Raw genomic sequence first — 14,134 nt, 5'->3', positions numbered from 1 at the left:
TGCCGGTGGTGAACTGGAGGCGAGCTCGCGGCCGCAGGCTATATGTACCTGGCGCGCCAACGTCCGAGGGCTTCTCCGCGGTCATTTCCGGTGCGTTTCTCCTCTTGCTACCTGCGACGGTCGTTCTCTGCAGTACGGGAAGCCAGGATCCGTTTACCTTAAGGCTTTCCTCTTTCTTGTTGAAACTGTTCGCGTGTTTTTGGATTTCTACAGCTTCTCTGAACAAGCGCGTGTGATAGTGCTTCTCTACAGACAGAACTTCCGTGTCGGCGAATTTTATTACGTGGTCGGCCTTTCTGCCATACATTCCCAGAGTGACGGACAGAATCGGCCGTATATTGCGCAAACACGGCGTAAAGACGATTTTCAAACCGACAAGGAAGATCAAAGAGTGTCTTAGATCGGCGAAGGAGAAAAGAGACCCACTTGCAATGTCGGGAATATACCGTATACCTTGCACATGCGGAAAAGTTTATGTCGGAATGACTGGACGATCCATTAACACCAGGATCAAAGAGCATAAGCGACATTGCAGGTTGGGGCAGGCGGAGAAATCGGCCGTGGCAGAGCACGCACTCAATGAGACCGACCACGTAATAAAATTCGCCGACACGCAAGTTCTGTCTGTAGAGAAGCACTATCACACGCGCTTGTTCAGAGAAGCTGTAGAAATCCAAAAACGCGAACAGTTTCAACAAGAAAGAGGAAAGCCTTAAGGTAAACGTTAAGGCTTTCCTCTTTCTTGTTGAAACTGTTCGCGTTTTTTGAAATCCAAAAACGCGAACAGTTTCAACAAGAAAGAGGAAAGCCTTAAGGTAAACGGATCCTGGCTTCCCCGCCGTCGCAGGTAGCAAGAGGAGAAACGCACCGGAAATGACCGCGGAGAAGCCCTCGGACATTGGCGCGCCAGGTACATATAGCCTGCGGCCGCGAGCTCGCCTCCGGGACGCCGTCGAGGGGAGAGCTGCTACCAGAGCTCAGCCGCCACTCCGCGCCGAGACCAGCGGAGCACCGCGCAGCGCCCACAGTCAACGGGCAGCGGTCGTAGCGTGCGGACCTCGTCCAGCGCGCTCTCCCCACCACACAGCAGCGCGGCGCCGAACAGCGCAGCGCTCTCAATCGGCTGGCAGCAGCCGTAGTGTGTGAAGCTACTGCGCTGCGCGACCCCCACCATCTGGAGGAGCGTCGCACGTGGCGCAGCGCCTTCATTCACAGCTTAACGACCGTGGCGCTAAAGTGCGACACGTGTCTACACCGACGACAGACGGTGGCAGACCGGCACCTAAGACCTCTACAACCTACTAGAACATCGATGACGCGCGGGGTGTAGCAAAATCGTCGTATCTTAAAAAGCAATGTTGTGTTCACACCCAGGTTGCAGCCTCACGACTGGTCTCGCTCTGTCGTAACTCAACGACGAGCAGCCACCGCCGAGTCACTCACTCGACAACTAAATCACTGAGTTCTGTCTCAGCCGCAGCACTGTGTCGCAACTCCCCTTACAACAACTAGGGCAATTACCGTGCCAGGGCCCGGTGGCTTGCCCCCTCGAACTAAACAGATCCGAGGCGGCCAGCACCCGTCTCCCGCGCACGCGGAATAAGTGTAGGAGACCCTCTCTCCCGTGGAGATCCTCGATCCCTCACGGATCACAGGAGGTGCTAACGAAGCGGGAGAAGGTCCAACCCACTCTAGTGCGACCACTCCCCCAGTCTGTCCTTCCCGCTCCCACCCCTGAGATGGCGAAATACCAATCTCGTCAGCTCAAGGACAAAGGCGATCCCCCAGACACTAACATGGACCCTTCAACCAGCGCAACACCAGCAACCCCAACCAACCCTACTCCTTCCACATCCTCAAAATCCCAAAGACTATCCCTCACCCTACAGCTTGACCCTGCACTTCAGTTTGACTCCACCCAAGAAAGCCAACCACCAGAAGAAGAAGGTTGGCAAACAGTTCAACGCAGGAAAAAGTTCACCAGAAGGCATACCTCACTGGAAGACATATCCCTCACTCCCTCCTCCCCCCCCATCAACGACTCCATGCAGGGAGATCCCAGACTCCGACGTAACAGCCTCCCCATTCCCCCCATCCCCTCTCCTATAGCTCTCCGGCCCTACCACCTCCTCAACACATCATCCCCCACCCACTCCCCAATCCAAGAACCCGTAAAACCCTCTGCTCCCTCCATATATTTCCTAAAGAACCTCCCAGACAATTCCACAAACAAAACCCTATCCCTCACTCTCAGAGAACACCTCCCCTCGTTCCGTAATTTCAATGGCTCCCTCAATGTCTTCAGAGATGGCAAGACGGCCAAGTTAACATCATACAAAGATATGGACCCCAACCAACTACAACAGGAGCTCAGGAAACTCCTGAACTATAGGGTGACAGTGGAGAGGAAAACCTTTAGGGAAACCGCGACCCCCACTCACCAACCTAAACCTCCTACAGTCAGCGTTGTGATCAAGGATGTCGGCTTCGACATTCTTCCTGAAGATGTCAAAGCCGAACTCCAACGCCAGGGAATCCCAATCCTAAACGCATGGAGAATTAAGTCCAGAAAGACAGGCAACTATGGCCCCATGATTCGAGTAATCTCGAATAATCAGAGGGACATTGACTTCATGCTTGAACATGGAGTCCACATCTTCTTGTCCCACCACAGAGTAGAACCCTCCAACCCACCCAGCCCCCTACCCATACAATGCCAAAGATGCCAACAGTTCAACCACAGAACAGAACAATGCACCTCACCACACAAATGTAGCCGCTGTGGCAGGGATCACCCCCTCTCATCCTGTGAACTAGACCCTTCCGTCACCCCCACCTGCGCCAACTGCGGTGGCCCACACTCCTCCCGCTCCTTCCGATGCAAAAACCGCCCCCAACAAGCAGTAAACGACCACCTCCAAGCCCCCCTCCACCTCGTTGACACCCCCGCTACCCAAGGTCCTCACCTTCTCATCGAGGATTTCCTTAAATCCGTCACTTTCACACTTGCTTCCCTCTTCCAAGACCGGCGACAAGAGATAATTTCTACTCTCCGACAGGTGGCCCAAAAATTCTTCCTCAAAGACCTGAAATACAATCAAGCAGGCAATAACGTCACAACTACAATAGTCAAAGTACCATACTCGCAAGCACTGAGAAGTTAAGCACACATGCCTACACCCTCATCCCCCCCCCCCTTAGCCCATTCATGGCAGTGCACCCCAACAGAAAACCCACCAATCTCATGTTTGTCAACATAGAAGGCATCCACAACCGCAAAGCCCTTCTCAACGACTGCCTCTGCAGAAACGACATAGACATCCTTGGACTAGCAGAGACCTGGACCAAACCTACTGACAATATGAGACTCAACCGCAACTACGACCACTACGCCAAACACCGACCTGACGGCAGAGGCGGCGTTGCTATATACACCAAGACAACCCTGGCCACCCAAGAGGTCCCACTCCCACCTCAATATCAACATCTAGAGGCAGTTATGATAGCCATACCCCGCCCCAGACGCAGAAGCCTCATCATAGCCTGCCTATACAACCCACCAAACACTCCACTTCCTAGATCCTTCCTCCGCTACCTAACTACCTTCAAAGAATACTTCCTCCTTACTGACCTGAACGCAAGACATGAACTACTAGGAGACACCAAACACAATCAAAATGGAACCGACCTACTTGACTTCCTCACCACCGAGAACGCAACAAGACTTCCCATCAATACCTTCACCTTCATAGGACACAACGGCTGCTCCCTCCCCGATCACATCCTATACAGCCCCTCCCTCTCTGATACCATCACCCAGTATTCGGTAGGTGACACCCTTACCAGCCCCCACCTACCCATCCTCTTCAACACCACTGCCATCAATCCCCCTCCCCCAGCTCCCACTTCCCGAACGATAAAACTCTATAGCAAAGCTGACTGGGCAAAATACAAAGAGACCATTAACAACAACCTACTAGCCCCACTAACCATTACCGACACCGATGACCTTAACCACGTCAACGACAGAATAATAGACACCATCAAGACAGCCATCGACGCAGCCATCCCCACCAAAACCATCGCCTCCTTCAAACCGCACCTTCCCCCCGAAATACTCAGACTGATCCGAGAAAAAAGAAAACTCTACCGCGAAATCAACAAAGACAGAAACCCCGACCTTAAAACAATCTGGAACAGGCTAAACAACGAAATTAAGCGACTCACCTCTGAACACCGACAAAAACAATGGGACGAAACCTGCTCCAAACTTGACTACAGACAAGGACGCAAATTTTGGAACAAATTCAAGACACTCACGGGACAAAACACTGACAGGACATACAAACTAAACGTAGACGACTCCCCCACCACCGACCCCACCCAAATAGCAGAAGCCTTCAAAACCATGCTAGAAGACATCCACAAATTCCCACAGGACCCCCTATTTATCGAACCATTCCACCATACAGTCACCACAGAACTCCCCCTGCTACTCGTCTCCCCCACCGCCCCCTCAGAAGAAGAAATTAAACTGCAGACTGTAATTACCGAGAGAGAAATTAAAAAGGCCATCTTCTCAGGCAGAAACTCAGCCCCTGGCGAGAACGGGATACAGCGTCTACACCTCCGCAACTGCCCCCTCAACACCATCATCCCCCTCCTTTCCCTCCTTTTCAACTTCTGCCTCTCCCACAACACCATCCCCACAGCGTGGAATTCCGCCAAAGTCGTCATGATCCCCAAACCAGGCAAACCCAAATCAGACCCCAAATCCTATCGCCCCATATCCCTCCTCGACGTCCTCCGCAAGACCTTCGAAAGAATAATTACAGACAGACTCATACACTTTACTGACAAACTCCAACTCATCCCTCACCTCCAGTCCGGCTTCCGAAAACTCCACTCCACCAATGATCCCCTTCTCCGACTCACCTCAGACATTACAAGACACCAGAACCTTGGACAGTGCACGCTCGCTGTATTTCTGGACATCGAGCGGGCGTTCGACAAAATCTGGCATGACGGACTTCTATACAAGCTGCTTAAGACAGGCTTCCCACCGCAGACAGTACGACTAATCAAAACTCTATTAAACGATAGACGCTGCCAAATCCATATCAACCAAACCACCTCATCCCCTTTCCGCCCCGAAGCAGGAGTAGCGCAGGGTGGGATTATCTCCCCGCTGCTCTACTCCCTGTACACCATTGACATCCCCACCCCGACAAGAACCACTGAACAACTCCAATTATACGCAGACGACACGGCATACTGGAACTCAGGACGCTCGATAAACACCATCAACAACCAGACAGCGACCTACCTGACAAAACTCGAAGACTGGATGCGACAATGGCGCATCAAACCCAACCCCACCAAAACCCAACTCATCCTATTCAAACATCGCAACATCCACAAAAAGACAAACCAAAATCCCGACCACATCTCCCTCACGCTGTGGGGCACCCAGCTCCTCCCCTCTTCCAACGCAAAATACCTAGGCGTCCACCTCGACAAGTACCTCAACCTGAACAACCACATCAAAGAAACCCTGAATAAAGTCCGCCAACGACAACACCTCATACGACGGGTACAAGGCAAATTTACAGGCTGCAATGACAAGACAGCTGTGAACACTTACAAAACCTTCGTCCGCCCACTATTTGAATACGCGGCAGCGCCTCTCGCCTGCATCTCCAAGACCCAAGCAGAAAGAATCTTCCGCACCGAAAGACGAATACTTCGCAGCATCCTACGACTCCCTCCCTCCACCCCCAGACAAGAGGTCTTTGAGGAAGCAAAAGTCATCCCCGTTCAAACAAGATTAGCCATCCTGAGAGCCCGCTATGGGAAAACCACCCTCACCTCCCGACCTGACCTACACTCAATATACACACACAGACCCAGACACAGAAACAAACCCAAACACAAATACACCTACCCACCAAGAACTATCATAAACAACACCCTCCATACTTTCCCTGACACTATACACCAACACGAACACGCAAGACAATTACACATACAGAACAATGACACTCCTACCCCCCCCCCCCCCCACCTCCAAGCATTGAACCCCGACCGCCCGCCACCATAAACCCTACCTAATCGAAAGCAACAAAACGGCACATAAACCCGCCTCCACTGTCGCCCTTACTTTTGTACTTTTGTATTTTTGTTTTTAATCTCAATTCTAGTTTTAGCACCATTTCTAAATCTATATCCACTTCCACTGCTTGAAAAATTATAAAAATTTGTAATTAGTCTTTAAGATAACAAAACAATTGTATATTGCCAAACACTATTATAGGAAAACTGTATTTAGTATGTAAGCTAGCAATAAGTACCAAATAAATAAAGAACAGAAAAATGTAATACCTCATCTCTGGCCCCAATAGAGCAACAAGCTCTCCAGCGGCCCATCCGTCTCCCTTAAGGAGCGGAAATGAATATTTAAAAAAAAAAAAAAAAAAAAAAAAAAAAAAGAGCTCGCCTCCAGTTCACCACCGGCAATGGAGGGTGAAGCTTTGACAATTCCAGCCACTCGTGCTGGCGAAACGTCAGAAAAATCATTAGATGAACGTCGGCCGAAGAACCCGAGACAGAAGCCAATAGGCAGTTTGTCAACAAGTGGCCACGAAAGCCTTAACAATTTTGAATTTCCTATTTGACATTTTAGTTAAGCACAATAATAAGCATCGTCGTCCACACTCACTCCAAACTTGATCCAATGACCACTTTCATACAAATACTCGTACACACACATTTCCTACAACACCCATCTCTTTCTCTCCACATATCAGCAGCCAGATTTTATTTTCCGTCCCCGTTTCGTCCAGAAACAACCGAAGGGAACCGGTAATCTACGGTCAATGAAGCCTCGTGCACTACAGCGTCACCCGCAGCAGCATCGTTACCACCATCAACAGGAATAACAACAAAATCTCTACTGTCGTATCACCGACAAGCAACCTCCATATCAGCGTCGTTACACCAAAATCTGTTAGCATATAATAATCACAGTTTTTTGAAAAAATAATTTCATTATTCTCGTGTCACTATCTGCTTTAATTCATTCCGCTGTCGTTCCGTTTTGTATACAACGTCACCGGACGAAATATAAAGGGTTATCAAAAAGTATCCTTCCGAAGGCTGTACAGTCCAGCATCGGTATGTCAATCAGGCAAAATCGTTGTGAGCATTGAGGCAATCATCCCACTGACACACTAGGTTGGTAAAACACCGTGTCCTGCTGCGGGAAGAAGTCCGTAACTGCCTGCTGCACATCCTCGTCCGGCAGGAGTCGTCTGTCCTTCGAGGCATTTTTAAGGGACCAAAGCGGTGAAAATCGCACGGGGAGAGATCAGGGCTATATGGTGGGTGTTCGAGTTGGGCGGATCTTCTGCGTTACGACATTTGCGATATGGGGATGTGCGTTATCGTGAGGGAGCAGCACCCCTTGGCGCACAATTTCACAACGGTGATTCTCGCACACATCCTGCCCCGTACACATTCTTCATTCTCCGACAGATGTCTACCGGTATTTGTCATTCGGCAACCGAGAAAAGAATAACAGCTTGTTAACCTGTTTGGACCCATTCGATAATTACGTCACAGTAGTTCACCTACCGCATTTAGGGCACGCACGTCGGAAAGACACGAACGCCACACTAATACTTGCTTACATGTCGGTGCTTATATTCCCGCATTGGACTCACGCTACGTTGCATATACACTCCTGGAAATTGCAATAAGAACACCGTGAATTCATTGTCCCAGGAAGGGGAAACTTTATTGACACATTCCTGGGGTCAGATACATCACATGATCACACTGACAGAACCACAGGCACATAGACACAGGCAACAGAGCATGCACAATGTCGGCACTAGTACAGTGTATATCCACCTTTCGCAGCAATGCAGGCTGCTATTCTCCCATGGAGACGATCGTAGAGATGCTGGATGTAGTCCTGTGGAACGGCTTGCCATGCCATTTCCACCTGGCGCCTCAGTTGGACCAGCGTTCGTGCTGGACGTGCAGACCGCGTGAGACGACGCTTCATCCAGTCCCAAACATGCTCAATGGGGGACAGATCCGGAGATCTTGCTGGCCAGGGTAGTTGACTTACACCTTCTAGAGCACGTTGGGTGGCACGGGATACATGCGGACGTGCATTGTCCTGTTGGAACAGCAAGTTCCCTTGCCGGTCTAGGAATGGTAGAACGATAGGTTCGATGACGGTTTGGATGTACCGTGCACTATTCAGTGTCCCCTCGACGATCACCAGTGGTGTACGGCCAGTGTAGGAGATCGCTCCCCACACCATGATGCCGGGTGTTGGCCCTGTGTGCCTCGGTCGTATGCAGTCCTGATTGTGGCGCTCACCTGCACGGCGCCAAACACGCATACGACCATCATTGGCACCAAGGCAGAAGCGACTCTCATCGCTGAAGACGACACGTCTCCATTCGTCCCTCCATTCACGCCTGTCGCGACACCACTGGAGGCGGGCTGCACGATGTTGGGGCGTGAGCGGAAGACGGCCTAACGGTGTGCGGGACCGTAGCCCAGCTTCATGGAGACGGTTGCGAATGGTCCTCGCCGATACCCCAGGAGCAACAGTGTCCCTAATTTGCTGGGAAGTGGCGGTGCGGTCCCCTACGGCACTGCGTAGGATCCTACGGTCTTGGCGTGCATCCGTGCGTCGCTGCGGTCCGGTCCCAGGTCGACGGGCACGTGCACCTTCCGCCGACCACTGGCGACAACATCGATGTACTGTGGAGACCTCACGCCCCACGTGTTGAGCAATTCGGCGGTACGTCCACCCGGCCTCCCGCATGCCCACTATACGCCCTCGCTCAAAGTCCGTCAACTGCACATACGGTTCACGTCCACGCTGTCGCGGCATGCTACCAGTGTTAAAGACTGCGATGGAGCTCCGTATGCCACGGCAAACTGGCTGACACTGACGGCGGCGGTGCACAAATGCTGCGCAGCTAGCGCCATTCGACGGCCAACACCGCGGTTCCTGGTGTGTCCGCTGTGCCGTGCGTGTGATCATTGCTTGTACAGCCCTCTCGCAGTGTCCGGAGCAAGTATGGTGGGTCTGACACACCGGTGTCAATGTGTTCTTTTTTCCATTTCCAGGAGTGTATTACGCAGTAGTAACGCACTGAAACGAAAACAATTTGATCTCCCCTTATAATAATCAATCCTCTTCAAAGAAAGGAGCTCATTGGTCGCTTTGGAGCGCCGTATATCAAGTGGAACTGGTAGTACGCGGGCATGTGATCCTCCACCGCTGACGTAAGCCACAGCAATGAAGTGAGGTGTGTGAGCCAGTCGGTTGTTTAAAATCAGTGCAATAAGATGGGTCGACGTGGAGATGGGGCAGCATTTCAGGAAGGAGCTCTTTTGTTTGAACGTGTCCATAACCACGCCACGATTGAAGTTGTCCGATGTGTTGGCGTATCAGCACAGATTGTCCAATGTGTACGCAAGGAATGGTGCGCAACTCGTAACAATGTGCCACTGAATAAAAACAGTGCCTCTAGAAAGGTCCTAACAGAGAGTTTCAGTCTTGTAATAATAATCTGTTTCAAACTCGACAGGCCTTGCTGCCGTCAGTGAACGCGAGTCCATCTCAGGCAGATTCCGAGGGGCCATTACGAAGGGAACTGTATTCAATGCATATTTTTAGTTGGGTACTTAGCAAAATGCCATCACTCACAACCGACAACACACAAGAATACACGCCTTCGCGTGCCAGTCAACATTTGGAAAACAGCTGAATGTAGACATGTAGTGTGGTACGACGAATCGCTCATTTGGCTTCTCTCAAATGATACAAGGCGTCGAACGCACCGATGACCCAATAAGGCGTTCAGTTCGCTGCGTTTGAAGATTGTGCTTCAGGCCCGAGCTGATGCTTTGAGGCAGTTTTTCGTATCACGATTTGAGGCCAGTCATTCAGTTTACCTCGAGTGAGCCAGAATGTTTATTTCGACATTGTCGTTGGGCAAGTATTGTCCTTTCTGCCACACCTTCACGAAGACTGTGCTGTGGACCTCCTGTCTTCCAAGTTGACAAGAGTCGTGTCTGCACGGCTGCACCCATTCGTTCCTGGCTGCACGCATTCGTTCCTGCGTTGGCAGATACGCCGCCATCATATCGCACCTAGACTGGCACGCCTAGTAATCACTCTGTCTTAATCCCACAGTAAATTCACTGATGATCCAAACCATTATGACCCCTGCCTTTCTCGAGGTTGAATGCCTCCTGTTGGCGTTGCGGGCACATGACGCAGTAAGGAAGGAATGTAAGCGGAAGAGATACGAATGGCCAGTAATTATAGCGAATATAGGGGCGGAAATCTGATATAAGCGGTTTTGACAAAGAGCAGATTGTTAAAGTCATGCAGCTGGAAACGAGAATCTCTGAAACGGCGAATCTGGTCACCTGTTGACGAACTAGTGTCGTGAGCACCTACGGAAAATGGTTGGAGGATGGTGAAATAACGAGTAGGCCGTATGGTATTGGACGACCACGTCTCATCACAAAACGTAGACGTCGAAGTAATCTACACTCCTGGAAATTGAAATAAGAACACCGTGAATTCATTGTCCCAGGAAGGGGAAACTTTATTGACACATTCCTGGGGTCAGATACATCACATGATCACACTGACAGAACCACAGGCACATAGACACAGGCAACAGAGCATGCACAATGTCGGCACTAGTACAGTGTATATCCACCTTTCGCAGCAATGCAGGCTACTATTCTCCCATGGAGACGATCGTAGAGATGCTGGATGTAGTCCTGTGGAACGGCTTGCCATGCCATTTCCACCTGGCGCCTCAGTTGGACCAGCGCTCGTGCTGGACGTGCAGACCGCGTGAGACGACGCTTCATCCAGTCCCAAACATGCTCAATGGGGGACAGATCCGGAGATCTTGCTGGCCAGGGTAGTTGACTTACACCTTCTAGAGCACGTTGGGTGGCACGGGATACATGCGGACGTGCATTGTCCTGTTGGAACAGCAAGTTCCCTTGCCGGTCTAGGAATGGTAGAACGATGGGTTCGATGACGGTTTGGATGTACCGTGCACTATTCAGTGTCCCCTCGACGATCACCAGTGGTGTACGGCCAGTGTAGGAGATCGCTCCCCACACCATGATGCCGGGTGTTGGCCCTGTGTGCCTCGGTCGTATGCAGTCCTGATTGTGGCGCTCACCTGCACGGCGCCAAACACGCATACGACCATCATTGGCCCCAAGGCAGAAGCGACTCTCATCGCTGAAGACGACACGTCTCCATTCGTCCCTCCATTCACGCCTGTCGCGACACCACTGGAGGCGGGCTGCACGATGTTGGGGCGTGAGCGGAAGACGGCCTAACGGTGTGCGGGACCGTAGCCCAGCTTCATGGAGACGGTTGCGAATGGTCCTCGCCGATACCCCAGGAGCAACAGTGTCCCTAATTTGCTGGGAAGTGGCGGTGCGGTCCCCTACGGCACTGCGTAGGATCCTACGGTCTTGGCGTGCATCCGTGCGTCGCTGCGGTCCGGTCCCAGGTCGACGGGCACGTGCACCTTCCGCCGACCACTGGCGACAACATCGATGTACTGTGGAGACCTCACGCCCCACGTGTTGAGCAATTCGGCGGTACGTCCACCCGGCCTCCCGCATGCCCACTATACGCCCTCGCTCAAAGTCCGTCAACTGCACATACGGTTCACGTCCACGCTGTCGCGGCATGCTACCAGTGTTAAAGACTGCGATGGAGCTCCGTATGCCACGGCAAACTGGCTGACACTGACGGCGGCGGTGCACAAATGCTGCGCAGCTAGCGCCATTCGACGGCCAACACCGCGGTTCCTGGTGTGTCCGCTGTGCCGTGCGTGTGATCATTGCTTGCACAGCCCTCTCGCAGTGTCCGGAGCAAGTATGGTGGGTCTGACACACCGGTGTCAATGTGTTCTTTTTTCCATTTCCAGGAGTGTAGGATAGGCAGCGATCTGTGGCAGATCTGACGACCGAGTACACTGCTGGTGCAGGCACAAGTGTTTCGGAGCACGCCTTTCAAAGGCCATTGTTGAAATGGAGCTCCAACGACCACTTGTTCTTGTGTTGACCCAACATCGCCAGTTATGATTGCAGTGGGCACAAAATCTTGAGTTTTCGCAGTGGATCAATAGAAACGTGTCGCTTGTCTAATGAATCGCATTTGTTGCTATAACAGATCGATGTTTGGGTCCTTACACGCCGTCATCCAGGCGAATGGCTGTACAAAACATGCAGGCCGGTGAGGGCAGAATAATGCTACAGGGTACATCGAGTTGGTCTTCCACTGGATCTGTGGTGGTAATCGAAGGCATCTTGAATGCAGTGAACTATGTGAACATTATTGCGGATCATCTGCGTCGCTTCGTGCTTGAAGTCTCCCCATACGACTGTGACATCTTCGGGCAGGATTGCAGGCTCAGAATCGCGCTACGGTGGTTTTAGGGGCCTTATAGTGAACTCACATTGATGTGTTGGCCAGAAAATGTGCCTGATCTGTGCCTACTGGGATACATATCGGGCGCCAGCTACGTGTCCGTAAACCACTATCCCGTAATTTTCGGGAATTGCTTGGCCTGTGCCTAGACAGCTGGTGCCTCATACTTCTGGAATCCTGTCACGCACTTGTAGAATCAATGACAAGCAGAATCTCTGTTGTACTGTGACTGAAAAGTGGAAGAACACGATGTTAAACAGGAGGTCATAATGTTTTGGCTGATCAGCGTATCTGGTATAATGTGAAACAGAGGATGAAACGCAGAAATCAACATCTCGGAATTTGGTAGTTCTATGTGATCTAATTATTAATAAAGAAACTTGTAGACTACCTTTGAGGCCGTTTATCGAGTCCAGAGACGGTGTTGTGTAGTATTAGTGTGATGTCTCCCCGGGGCGGCAACGTTTTCGCCCTGTGTGGTTACTTTGTAAGGTTGTACAGTAGTCGTATGGCAACTATCAGCCGACCCCTCACAGGGGGAATGAAATAAACGTTAAAACGGCAAGACGCAATCAATATCTTCACTGCACGATAACAGTGGTGATGTTATTGATGACAGTGTCACTAAAGCAGAGTTACTAAACACGGTTTTCCGAAATTCCTTCACAAAAGACAACGAAGTAAATATTACAGAATTCGAATCAAGAACAACTGCTAACATGAGTAATTTAGGAAGCAGATATCCTCGATGTAGCGAAGCAGCTCAAAAGTCACAGCAATACCCAAGAACTGAAAAGTTGAGTTACAGACCCATATCGCTAACGTCGATTTGTAGTACGATTTTGGATCATAAACTGCGCCCGAGAATTATCAATTACCTCGAAGAAAACGATTTATTAACAAACAGCTGACACGGATTGAGAAAATATCGTTCTTGTGAAACCGAACTAGCTCTTTATTCTCACGAAGTAATGAGCGCTATCGACAGGGGACGTCAAATTTATTCCACATTTTTAGATTTCCAGAAGGATTTTGACATCGTTCGTCGCAAGCGACATCTAATCAAATTGCGTGCCTACGGAGTATCGTCTCATTTTTTTATTGGATTCTTGATTTCCGGTCAGAAATGTCACAGTTCGTAGTAACTGACGGATAGTCGTCGAGTAAAACACAAGTAATATCTGGCATTCCCCAAGGAACTGTTATGGGCCCTCTGTTTTTCCTGATCTACATAAACGGTTTAGGGACAATCCGAGCAGCCCTTGTAGACTGTTTGCAGATGATGCTGTTATTTGCCGTCTTGTAAAGACGAAATGCAAAATGATTTAAACAAGATGTCTGTATGGTCCAAAAGATGGCAATTGACTCTAAATAACGAAAAGTGTGATACAAAAAGGAATCTGCTAAATTTCGGTTACACGATAAATCACACAAATCTAAAGGCTGTAAACTCTACTAAATACTTGGGGCTTACAATTGCGAATAACTTAAACTGGAACGATTACATAGATAATGTTGTGGGGAATGCAAACGAAAGAATGCTATTCATTGGCAAACACTTAGAAAATGTAACAGGTCTACTAAATAGACTGCTTACACAACTCTTGTCCGCCCTGTTCTGGCGTA

General features: G+C 50.4%; 1 protein-coding gene across 1 annotated transcript in view; it reads right to left on the bottom strand.

Moving 5' to 3' along the window:
* The window catches only part of LOC126183218 (histidine ammonia-lyase-like), a 262,464-nt gene that overhangs the window by 174,493 nt on the left and 73,837 nt on the right, over nucleotides 1-14,134 (bottom strand). The gene's annotated exons all lie outside the window — the stretch shown is intronic.

The sequence above is a fragment of the Schistocerca cancellata genome, chromosome 4 (assembly GCF_023864275.1).
Source record: "Schistocerca cancellata isolate TAMUIC-IGC-003103 chromosome 4, iqSchCanc2.1, whole genome shotgun sequence".
Taxonomy (NCBI): Eukaryota; Metazoa; Arthropoda; class Insecta; order Orthoptera; family Acrididae; genus Schistocerca; species Schistocerca cancellata.
The sequence above is the reverse complement of the archived record's forward strand: the minus strand, read 5'-3'. Positions and strand labels throughout refer to the sequence as shown.